Genomic DNA, 10,547 nt, shown 5'->3' on the forward strand with positions numbered 1-10,547 from the left:
AAAAAAAAAAAAAAAAAAAAAAAAAAAAAAAAAAAAAAAAAGATGGAGCCTAACTCCCAACCCCATAAGTGTAGGCTGCACATAGTGACTTCCTTCTTCTTTTTTGTTTGTTTGTTTGCTATGGCAGGATCTCGGCTCACTGCAAGCTCTGCCTCCCAGGTTCATGCCATTCTCCTGCCTCAGCCTCCCGAGTAGCTGGGATTACAGGCACCCGCCACCACGCCCGACTAATTTTCTGTATTTTTAGTAGAGACAGGGTTTCACCTTGTTAACCAGGACGGTTGGTCTTGATCTTCTTACCTCGTAATCTGCTGGCCTCGGCCTCACAAAGTGCTGGGATTACAGGCATGAGTCACCACTCCTGGCGTATAGTGACTTCCTTCTAAAGGCTATGGAAATGAGGAGAAAGAGTAACTTTATCATGAATAAATCTGACAAACACTACCTCAACCAAGTGATCAAGTTCAATATAAATCATAATGTCATGTCAATAGTATGAGCCTTTATTAGAATGTGGTGAAAATAGCACTGTGGTTTTCCTCTCCAAAACCCCAAACCCTATTTTAATCGTTTTTAAAAAAATCAGACAGGCTGGGCGCAGTGGCTCACGTCTGTAATCCCAGCACTTTGGGAGGCCAAGGAGGGCAGATCACGAGGTCAAGAGATCAAGACCATCCTGGCCAAGATGGTGAAACCCCCATCTCTACTAAAAATACAAAAAATTATTTGGGCGTGGTGGCGGGCGCCTGTAGTCCCAGCTACTCCTGAGACTGAGGCAGGAGAATTGCTTGAACCCGGAAGGTGGAGGTTGCAGTGAGCCAAGATCGTGCCACTGCACTCCAGCCTGGGGAAAAGAGCAATATTCGGTCTCAAAAAAAAAAAAAAAAAAAAAAATCAGACAAATTCCACGAGAGGGGCATCCTGTAAAATACCTGACCATTGCTCTTCAAGACTATTAATGTCATCAAAACTGAGGGACAACTGAGAAACTTTTACAGCCAAAGAAAACCTAAGGAGTCATGATGACTAAATGGGATGTAGTATCCTCAATACAATCCTGCAACAGAACAAAGATATTAAGTAAAAACTAAATAAATGTAAATGAAGATTTACTAATGAGTCAATATTAGTTTGTTAATTGTGGCAAATGTAATATGTAACATGACAACTCCCTTCACAACTTTTATAAAAATATAAAACTATTCTTTAAAAAGTTTATGAAAAAGCTACTGGAAGTTTGAGTCATTTTATAAAAACAAATTAACCAATTAATGCAAAAAAAGATAAAAGTGAGAATGTAAGGAAAGAAAATGATATAAATGGATATATGTGGATCATATAATATGCCCAAAGTGCGTTGCTAAGCATCTTGCACATATTATGGAATTTGCCAACTTTGTGTCTTATAACTTTACAAAAAGAACATTGTTATTTCCAAATTTTAAATTAATAAATTCAGTAAGAGAGATTGTATGACCTAACATGAAAATTGCAACAAATAATATTAAAAGTTTAAGCCCAGACTTGTTAGATTTTTTCATTATGTATATATAAACATGAAATTTGCCATTTCAACCAGTTTTTAGAAAATAATTTAGATATATTAATTACATTCTCAATGCTGTATATCCATCCTCCACTTTTTCTGAAGCGTTTTTATCACTCCAAACAAAACTCTGTATTCACTCTCCTATCCCTCCAGAACTTGGTAATTTCTAATCTTTTTGTCTCTGTCAGTTTGCCTATTCTAGATATTTATTACATAAGTGAAACCATACTATGTATATTCTTTTTTGTGTGGCTTATATTAGCGTAATGTTTTTAAGATTTATCCATGTTTCAGCATGTATACAAATTTCATTTCTTATTACAGTTGAATAGTATATTATTGAATATATATTCCATTTTTTAAATTTTTTACCCATAATGTAAACTTGGCTTGCAATTTTATGTAAATTTAACTATCAGCTTTTTGATTTATGCAAAAAACAGTCTTTTGGGATTTAGAAATTTAGGGATTATGTTAAATATATATATATATATACAAATTGATACTTTAGTTTTGACATCTTAATGCTATTAAGTATTGCTGCTTATGAATTAAGCAGGAATTAAGCTTATGAATTAATTGAATTCCTTCAATTAATATTAGGTCTTCTGAAATTTCTTTTAGCAATATTTCATTGTTTGCTGTACAACTATTTAACTTTGTGGTTAAATGTATTCCTAGATATTTTATTCTATTATATTATATGCTATTGTAAATGAAATTGCTTTTTAATTTTGTTTTTTAGATTGTTCATTATGGGAGTATGGAAATACAACTTATTTTTATGTGTTGGTTATGTAATATTCAACTTTGCTGAATTCATTCAATCACTCAGTGGCTTCTTTTGTGGATTCCTCAGGATTTTCTATAAATAGGATTTGCCAGTGTGAATAGAGAGCTTCATTTCAATTTGGATTTTTGTATTTTATTCTCTTCTTGTAACTGCTCTAGGTAGAACATCCATTATAATGTTGAAGAGCAATCACAGAAGCAGGTATTCTTGTCTTGTTTCTGATTTAGGAGTAGAGACTGAATTCTTTGACCAATGAATATGATGTTAGTAATGCATTTTTTAAAAAGTACATTAGTGTATTTTATCATATTTTGGAAGTTCCAAAATATTGGTAGCTGTCTGAGTGTTGTTTATATCAACTGAGATGACAATTTTTTTTATTATTTCCATTAATGTTGCATCACACTGATTGACGTTCTTTGTTGAACCATCGTTGTTTTCTGGGATAATAAATTCCACCTGGTCATGATGTATAATTCTGTTAAGATATTGTTGGATTAAGTTTGATATTACTTTGGAGAGAGACATTTGTACTTTTATATTTATAAGGGATATTATCTATAATATTCTTTCTCATGATATCTTTGGTTTCTGACTCATCAAAGGATTAAGGAACTGTGGCCTACTCTGCTGTTGTTTAGAAAAGTTTGAGAAGTGTTGCCATTTATTCTGCTTTAATTGTTTTTTAAAATATAGTGTAGTAATAAAAAATTGAGGTATAGTAAGGTCAACAGATCAGAAGATATTTTCGATTGAAAAGATAATATGTTACAGTTCTGAAGAAGGATGCACAGAGAGGTATCAGGAGGCAGAGCAAGGTCAGGAGCCATGGGCAAGAGACTTTTTTTGTGTTTTATATGAGAACAAATAGGCAAAGCAAAGTAAGCAGGTTTAGGACTTGCTAATTTTAATAATTTCAGTGGGATCTGGGACATAGGGACTGTTCCTAGTTGTCTGATACCTGGCCATGGGGTAATTAGGGCTGGTGGATAGTGGTCTGACATGTTTGGGACTGAAAAATTAAGTGTTAGGTGTGGGTTCTGTATTGGTTGTTTGGTATTTGAAAAGCATGCTTGCAGGTGAGTTGCTTACTATCTCAAGGAACCAGCTAACCCTGGGAGGGGCAATTCCTCCAGGATCAGTAAAGCCCCAAATGTTAAAGCATCACAGTACAGAAAACAAAATGTTTGGTAGAATTCACCCATGAAGCCATCTGGTCCTGGGCTTTTCTTTTTTGGGAGGCTTTTTGGGAGACTTTTGATTACTGATTCAATCTCTCCATTGAGTCAAAAATAACTTTTTCTTGAGTCATTTGAGGCAATTTTGTGTGTTTCTAGAAATTTATCCATTTCATTTGGTTTTACAAATTTGTTGGTATAGAGTTGTCCTTAAGTATTCTTGTGTAATTCTTTTTATATCTCTAAAGTCAGTACTAATGTTTGCTACTTTCATTTCTGATTAAATTACTTTCTCTTTTTTTTTTTTTTTGGTCAGTATAGCTAAAGGTTTGTCAATTTCATTGATCTTTCTCAAAGAACCAACTTTGGCTTTTGTTGATTCTCTCTCTTGTTTTTCTATTCTGTATTTTATTGATTTCCTCTCTAATCATTATTATTTCTTCCTTTATGCTAGGTTTCATTTTAGTATGTTCTTCTTTTTCTAGTTTCTTAGAAGGTAAAGTGGGTTTATTGATTTTGGATCATTCTTTTTTCAATGTAGCTGTTTGCTGCTATAAATTTCCTTGAGTACTACCTTCTTCATATCCCATATATTTTGATGTGTTCTATTTTTATTTCGATCATGCTTAAGTATTTTCTAAATTTCCCTCTGATTTCTCCCTTCATGCATTTGTTGTTTAAGGCTATGCTATTTATTCATGCATTTGTTGTTTAAGGCTATGCTATTTATTTTACACATATTTGTGAATTATTTTCATCTTTTACTGATTTCTATCTCAATTCCATTCTAATCATCAAACATATCTTGGATGATTTTAATATTTTTAAATTGATTGAGACATCTTTTGAATCTTAATATATGGTTTATTTAGGAGAATAATCAATGTGGACTTGTGAAAGATATGTTGTCTGTTGCTGCATGAAGTGCTCTTCTTATGTCTGCTAGATCTACTTTGTTTTTAGTATTTTTCAGTACTCATTTTAAAATTTATATTGTGTCTAGATGTCTAACCATTATTTAAGGAAATGTAGTAAAGTCTCCAGTTATTACAGCATCACTGTCTAGTAATAACCTTAATTCTGTCAATTTACTTCCCAGATTATGCGCTCTGTTGGTTGATGCAAATATGCTTATAATTGTTATACTGTCTAGATGAATTGAACCTTATATCAATATATAAGGCCTTTCTTTGTCTCCTGCAACTGTTTCAACTTAAGATCCAGTTTATTGTTAGTTTAGCCACCTCAACTTTCTTTTGTTTAATGTTTGTGTAGCATATCATTCTTCATCTTTTCTTTTGTATCTAAATGTGTCTTTGGATCTAAACTGAGTCTTCTGTAGACAACACACATATAGTTGGGCATCTATCACTTTCTGTCCCTTCTAGAAATCGGGTTCTTCTATGTAACAGGCATGGAGAAACAACAGTGTGCTGCTTGTTGTTTGTTTTTTTGTTTGTTTGTTTGTTTGCTTTTAATGTTGAATCATATAGTAACCCGTTTATTTAGTGACTTTCCTAAAATATTTGTGCAGAAAGTGTATGCCTTGTGATGTGTGATAGCTGAAGTCTCTGTCCCTTAGCTTGTGTTCAGCTAATGCTTTGACAGAAATTTCCTTGAAAATCAGGAAGAAAAAACAAACATAAAACCTCTCCCAATTTTTGAACATTGACTCTGTTGGATCACTCCTAACACTACTCAGCTTTTATTGAGTCTAGGAGAAAGCTTATCATCTTCTCATATTTTTCTGAGGATGCATCTTTCTTTGGGTATGAATGGTATGAATGTGGTTTTCTAAATTCCCAAATACAGGGGTATTTTTGAAAGTCTAAAATCTCCAATGAATCTCTCTGAATTTTTATTCAGTGGCCTTAGGTAGCTTGCTGTATGTATTCATAATGTATTTTGCACCCGGGATCTCTGGGTAATTATTTTACCTTGCAGCACTTTTTAGCTTCATTATAACTCACTTTACTTCATCGTAATTTATTAGCTATTTTCTTTCTCTCTTGTCTTTCTTTCTTTCTCTCTTTCTTTCTTTCTTTCTCTCTCTCTCTTTCTTTCTTTCTTTCTTTCTTTCTTTCTTTCTTTCTTCTTTCTTTCTTTCTTTCTTTTTCTTTCTTTCTTTTTTCTTTTCTTCCTGCTCCTCCTCCTCCTACTTCTTCTTCTTCTTATTTTTTTTTTTTGACAGAGTCTCACTCTTCCACCCAGGCTGGAGGGCAGTGGCATGAATGTAACTCTCTGCAGTCTCAGCCTCCTTGGGCTCAAGTGATCCTCCCATCTAACCCTCCTGAGTAGCTGAGACAAAAGATATGTGCCATGATGCCCATATAACTTATTTTTTTTTCCACAAAGACAGAGTCTCACCATGTCATCCAGGCTGGTCTCAACCTCATAGCCTCAAGCTATTCTCCTGCCTTCACCTCCGAAAATGCTGGGATTACAGGTGTGAGACACTGCACCTAGCCTCATTGGCTATTTTTTCATATACCCTCATCTTACCAATATCATTTCTTTGTACTCTTCAGATTTCTTTGTACTGTGCTATAGCCATACATAATTTAATTCCGTTCCAATAACTCACCATACATAAAACCTCTTGCTGTAGTACATGTGTTTCTTCTGTAAAGGAATGACTTACTCTTACACGAGCTATCTCCTACTGAACTCCATCTCCCAGCATGGACATTTCTAATACTCAGCTACAGAACTCAAAGTCCTCACATGCATCTACAACTTGTTTACTAGCTTCACTCTCCTTTTACTGCTGCTGCATATCCATGTTGTTTGTTCCTGCATACTCAGACCTCTGAGACTGCTGCTATGGGAGTTTGGCTCTTCCTACTACTTCTGGACTCAGAGAAAGTGTCACAGCCCAGGGTATTGGCTTTAATTTTCTAGCTCTTTCTAAAGGGTCCAGGTGATACAAACTAGAAGTTCAAGCTGTTAAACTCCTCATGGTGGTAAAACCTGGCCATAGGAGATAAGATATAGAAAGGATCTGGCAGATAAATTTCTTCTCTGACATCCCTCAGAGAAATTGTTACACATATGCTGAGGTTCAGTGCACTATCTCTATGAAAGTGTCATAGACTGATGAAAAAACGGTGCTTTCCTGAGAAGTGTGCCTACCTCAGTACCACATCATCTTGTATTCATTTCCCTCCTTCCCTTTCTCATTCACTTTCCCTATTTTTTTTCTGTTGTTGTTTAATCTGGGATTATCTCTTTTCCATTTAATTCCTAGAATATACATTTTGGCTCAGTCTCTATTTTCATGGAAACTGAGGCACAGAGAGGTTAAGTAATTGGCAATGCTGTAATTTAGACCTAAGCTGTATGGTTCTACCATATGTGTGCCTAACCATTGGGATAGGATGCTTTAGAGTTCCTTTAATAAGTTCCCCATCACCTTGTATATTTTGTCATGTCCCTATATATAACCTATATAGTAGTTATTCAATATTTTCCAGGAGCTCCACGAAAGCAGGCCACAAGTATGCCTTGTTAAGTCTTGCATTACCAGGCCTAGCCCAATACCTGCCATATGCAAGTACTAAGCAAATATTAAGATAATTAATTAAATAGTATGGAAATTACAGAAATGTTATCATATTGTTTTGCTGTCAGGCCCATATGCTATGCCTGTACCAGATTGAATGATAATGAACCACCTGCCCAGGCCTAACTTCATGCCTTTTAGAATATGTAATATTTAGTTTTTATTTAAAGGACTTGTTTACAGGGATATTATTCTTGTAAGTGAAAAATATATAAAGAGAATTATGGACAAAAGAACATCTATCACTCAAGGTTAGATGCTGAAGAGAATTGTGGCTGCATATATTTAATTACCATTGGGAAAAATCAAAGAAGAACTTTATCTTAATGAACTTCATAATGTATACCATGGCACACTTTCTGTACTTTGTGCTTATTTCATTTGTGACTGAAATGTCTGTGCCTACTCTCTCTGCCTAGTAAATGCCTAATCATTCTTTAAAGCCCTGATTAAAAGATACTTTCTCCAGAAGGCTTTATACGTCCATTTGCCCCATGAAGAATCCATTACTTCCACTTCTTTTCTTCCAGGACATTTTGTTCATTTCTCTATTTTATCAATTACAGTATAGTTATATTTGTTGAGGTCTAATATTATTGGTCTCATAGAGGCTGATATTATTGTAGAATTAACAATGAATGTTGGAAAAGAATAGCATTCACAATGCTTAATTCTTCTTTTACTTGAGCTAGTGTATTTTTAAGTCAACAATCTGTGAGTAGTCATACACGTGTCCGATCACTTTTCTTTTATTTCTCACTTCCCCAATTAACTCAGGTAGCTTGGCTCATATATAGATTCTAAATGCCAGATTATAGTGTAAGAAGTTTGAAACATGTAGGTTTAGAAATCTGCATATTAAAGGATGAGCTAAACACTTTAAGAAATTAGAGTTTTAAAAACTAAAGAAAAATGGCAAAGCTTGCTACCTGATAAAACGTACTTGTGTGTGTTGCGTCTGAAAAAAAAATCTCTCTTCCTTCGCTTCCATACATATTTATTAACCTTGGGTCAAGTGGTTAAGATTCTATCCAGTACTATGGCATAGGGAGGTAGGAACCCAGGAAGAACCAGGTAGTCTGCCTGGGTTAAGGAAAGATAGCTGAAAATCTGGGAAAACTGAGGCAGCTAACATTTGCAAGATAGATGACCAGAAGAGAAGAAGTTGCACAGAGTCCTAAAAATCTGCAGAGGGTCCTCCTCAGGTATTCAGCACAGTCCTGATAAAAGCACTTATGTAAAGAAACTACCCATGTTTGAGAAAAGAAGCCCCCAAAAGTGTTAGTGTAAACAGTACTTGGTCCTTATACAAGGCTGTGAATTGTGCCTGTTCCAACAGAAAAAAATGGAAAGCCTCATACATGATGGGAAATTGGGCAAAGTGTTCAGTGCCAGTCAGATAATCTCTAATTAACACATCCTAAAATCAAAACCTGGAAGGGTCAAACCATTACCTCATAACTGAACTGCATACTAGAGCAAATCTCTAGAATATTATCAAGAAACAAATATTCAACTGTCTAAAATTTATGATATGTGACATACATGCAAAATTATCAGACATTGAAGAAGCTAGAAAATATGACCTCTGTTGAAGTGGAAAAAAAAGTCAATCGAAACTCTGACTGACTGATGTTAGAATTAGCATAAAAAAACACAAAAATAGTTACTGCATTAGTTCTGCATTTTGTGTGTTCAAAACATTAAGTAAAGATGTGAAAAATATTAAAAAGACCAAAACACACTTACAGAGACAAAAACTTTAATGTCCAAGTTGAAAAATACACTGTATGAGAATAAAGATTAAAAATTGCAGAAGGAAAGATTAATGAGTTCAAAAACGTGATAATAGAAACTAAACAAAATGAAACACAGCAGGAGAAAAAGAATTTTTAAAAATAATTAAGGCTTCATAACTGTAGGATAACTTTAAGCAGCTTAATATACATGAATGGAACAGCAAAAGGGGTTGAAAGAAAAAAAAAAGGTTTGAACATATAATGAGTACTTTTTTTTCTAAAGTTAACCAAAACTATTAACCTACATATCCAAAAATCTCAATGAACCCCAAGCATATAACATATGAAGGAAACTACACCAAAGTACACTGCAATCATATTGGTCAAAACTAACAAAAAAGAGAAAATATTAAAAACTAAAGAAAAGGCTGGGCGCGGTGGCTCACGCGAGGCCGAGGCCGGGCAGATCACGAGGTCAGAGATTGAGACCATCCTGGTAACCATGAAACCCTCTTTAATAAAAAACAAAATTAACCGTGACAAACTAAAGAAACAAGACACATTACATTCATAGGAAAAAGTGCAAATTTCTCATCACAGACAATGAAAGTGAGACAACAATGAATGAAGATTTTTAAAGTACTAAAAGAAATGTAAACTGCCTAGAATTTTATGTGTAGTCAAACCACCAGCAGTGACATAGAATACTTAAGCAATACCATCGAGTGACTTGACCTAACTTAATTTTGTAGAACACTCTACCCAAGAATAGCAAAATACACATTCATCTCAAGTGCACATAAAACATTTATTAAGATACAGGATATTTTAAAACAAAAAGCCCAGCTCTCAATAATTTTATAAAAATTTAAGTCATACAAAGTATGTTTTCTAACCACAATGAAATTAAATTAGAAATACATAGAAAAGATTTCTGAAAAATCCTCAAGTATAGGAAACTAAGTAACAGATTGTAAAATATATGTAAGACAAAAAAAAAACTAAATGAAAATTAAAATGTATTTTGAATTGATTAAAAATGATTGTACAAAATATCAAAAATTGCTGGTCACTACAGAAGTAATTCATAGGTGAATTGTACATCACTAAATGTTTATATTAGGAAACAAAAACAGTCTTGAGTCATTGTCCTCAGCTTCTACCTTGAAAACTAGCATAAGAAGCCTAATTATTCCAAAAGAAAGCAGATGAAAACAAACAATAAAGATTACAGTGGAAATTATTGAAACAAAATATCAAAAACATGTAGAGAAAACAAATGAAACAAAAAGCTAGGCCTTTGAGAAGATTAATAAAATTGAAGAGCCTTGAAGCCAGCTAATCGCAAAATAGGGAGATCAATAACAGGAAAGAAAAGGTGACATTGCTACAGATTCTAAAGAAAGGATATTAGAGAGATTATAGAAGGCCAGGCGCGGTGGCTCACGCTTGTAATCCCAGCACTTTGGGAGGCCGAGGCAGGCGGTTCACGAGGTCAGGAGATCGAGACCACGGTGAAACCCCGTCTCTACTAAAAATACAAAAAATTAGCCAGGCGTGGTGGCGGGCGCCTGTAGTCCCAGCTACTCGGAGAGGCTGAGGCAGGAGAATGGCGTGAACCCGGGAGGCAGAGCTTGCAGTGAGCCGAAATCGCGCCACTACACTCCAGCCTGGGTGCCTGGGTGACAGAGCAAGACTGCGTTCCAAAAAAAAAAAAAAAAAAAAA

Source organism: Hylobates moloch, unplaced genomic scaffold (genome assembly GCF_009828535.3).
Source record: "Hylobates moloch isolate HMO894 unplaced genomic scaffold, HMol_V3 SCAFFOLD_24, whole genome shotgun sequence".
Lineage (NCBI taxonomy): Eukaryota > Metazoa > Chordata > Mammalia > Primates > Hylobatidae > Hylobates > Hylobates moloch.